This window comes from Triticum dicoccoides, chromosome 4B (assembly GCF_002162155.2).
Source record: "Triticum dicoccoides isolate Atlit2015 ecotype Zavitan chromosome 4B, WEW_v2.0, whole genome shotgun sequence".
Taxonomy (NCBI): domain Eukaryota; kingdom Viridiplantae; phylum Streptophyta; class Magnoliopsida; order Poales; family Poaceae; genus Triticum; species Triticum dicoccoides.
This window is the reverse complement of record NC_041387.1, coordinates 332069860-332072396: the sequence shown is the minus strand read 5'-3', so window position 1 is coordinate 332072396 and position 2537 is coordinate 332069860. Positions and strand designations below refer to the sequence as shown.

At 53.9% G+C, this 2537-nt stretch overlaps 1 pseudogene; it reads left to right on the top strand.

Annotated features, from left to right (window-relative positions):
- The first annotated feature begins 977 nt into the window (after nucleotides 1-977).
- LOC119293606 lies at nucleotides 978-2187 on the top strand (annotated as a pseudogene).
- The last annotated feature ends 350 nt before the right edge of the window (nucleotides 2188-2537 follow it).

The window sequence follows — 2537 nt, the reverse complement described above, 5'->3', positions numbered from 1 at the left end:
TACTTTCCAATCTATATCATAAAAATACCAAAAATATTTATCTTATCTTATTATCTCTATTAGATCTCACTTTTGCAAGTTTCCGTGAAGGGATTGATAACCCCTTTATCGCGTTGGTTGCGAGGTTCTTGTTTGTTTGTGTAGGTGCGTGGGACTTTTCAGGAGCCACCTACTGGATTGATACCTTGGTTCTCAAAAACTGAGGGAAATACTAACGCTACTTTGTGCATCACCCTTTCCTCTTCAAGGGAAAACCAATGCATGTTCAAGATGTAGCAGCTGGGTAAATCTCCGTGTCCCATCCCTCTCCCTTCTCGCTCGAGCACGATGGAGCATCGTTGTGTGATAGTGAGCGGCAAGCAGTAGCGTAGCGAAGCACTTCGTGCACACCCTAGAGTTTGAACCTTTCTTTGGGTCCGCAATGCCCCAATTCTGACAAAACCAAAACCTCCATCCAGACGAGAAGAAAAATCAAGAATTGTGCAAAAGGGGGGCAGAAAGAATGACGAATCGGTATGAACACGAATCCCATGAGACTCGAGGGGATGAACGAGGAAACACAGGAACTAAGATGATAGTACTGGATAGCACCAGAAGGATCGGATGCCCAATAAGAAATTACGGCAACAACACGTCAATGGGACAGAACCAGATGCGTAGAAAGAAAGAAAAAAATTTGAGGCTAGGGTTTCCCGGTTGCGGAGCCGAGCTTCCTTTTTCTTTTTTTGAGATTGTTTTTGAAGAAATGCGGAGCCGAGCTTCTAGAGAGGATGGATGGACTGAAGACCAATGACGGCCCATGGGCGAAGATTAAACTTACCCCAGTGTGCATGTTTGCCGGTACAAAAACAAAACAAAACAAAACAAAACAAAAATAAAAAATAACCCGAAGCGAGGAAACGCCCGGATTGCCTCCCCCGCCACGACCACAAACGTTCGCCGTCTCAATACTCGATAGAGCATTTTTGTCGAGCACGATGGCCGCCCTTCTCCTCTCCTCCCGCTTCCACAAGAGCACGACCATCGCCTCTGCCTCCCTGCCGCTCCCTGCCCCACACCGCACTTCCTATCCTTTCCCCTCACAACCGCCAAGGCTTCCGCCGCGGGGAATATATCCTCGCCTCCTCTGCGACGTCGCCCTCCCCGGCCACGGCCCAGCCTTTCCGCTCCCTGGCCCCCTCCGAGACCACCGTCCTCGTCATCGGCGCCACTGGCAACCTCGGTCGCTTCATCGTCTACGAGCTGCTCCGCCGCGGCCACCATGTTGTCGCCGTCGCCCGCCCCCGTAGCGGCGTCCGCGGCAAAAACCCCCCTGAGGAGGTTGTCTTCGACCTCGCCCCAGCCAGCGTCATCTTGTCAGATGTAACCGACCCGGGCGCCCTCCTCGCAGACCTGTCGCGATACGGTCCCGTACACGCCGCGATCTGTTGCCTCGCCAGCCGCAGCGGTGGGGTGCAGGACTCATGGCGCGTTGACTGCCGCGCCACGCTCCACACCCTCCAGGCCGCGCGCAGCCTCGGCGCCGCCCACTTCATCCTCCTCTCCGTCGTCTGCCTCTAGAAGCCGCTCCTCGAGTTCCAGCGAGCCAATCTCACATTCGAGGACGAGTTTGCCGCCGAGGCGGCCTGGGACCCGGCCTTCACCTACAGCGTCATCCACCCCACCACCTTCTTCAAGAGCCTCGGCTGCCAGGTCGAAACCGTCAAGAAGGCAATCCCTACGTCATGTTTGGTGACGGCAAGCTCTGTGCTTGCAATCCTATCAGCGAGGAGGATCTCGCCTCCTTCACCGCGGATTGCATCTTTGACCAGGAAAAGGCTAATAAGGTTCTTCCAATTGGTGGGCCGGGGAAGGCCCTCACGCCGCTGGAGCAAGGGGAGATGTTGTTCCGGCTGCTCGGGCGCGAACCCAGGTTCATCAAGGTGCCCATTTAGATCATGGATGGTGTCATCTAGGTGCTCGATGGATTGGCCAAGGTGTTCCCGGGGCTGGAGGATGCCGCCGAGTTCGGCAAAATTGGTAGGTACTATTGCGTCGGAGAGCATGCTAGTGCTCGATCCCGAGACCGGGGAGTACAGCGACGAGAAGACGCCGAGCTATGGCACAGACATGCTCGAGCACTTCTTCGATAAGGTGATAAAGGAAGGAATGGCGGGGCAGGAGCTAGGCGCGTAGACCATCTTCTAGGCCTTCCAGCTTGTAAATTCAGGGCCAAGAGTGTAGGGAGGTAAGTGAGACTTGTGAGTTTTGACACATTTGTGTTTGCAACACATTACTTTTTTACTGAAAAAGGCTTTCGCCCCGCTTTAAAATAAAGCAACCACCAAGCACAAAGTACCAAGGTAACAACAGAACACACCACACACCAACACACAACGCCACCACAAGTCAAGTCCAACACTCACACGCACAGACAGACACAAACAACCCCAAGTTCCGCTGTGGGCACAACACAACAAGCCCAACACAAAAGCACGAGAAAATGACCCAAGACGGCGGTGGCGGAGGCGACGACATGACGATCTAATCTGGTTCCA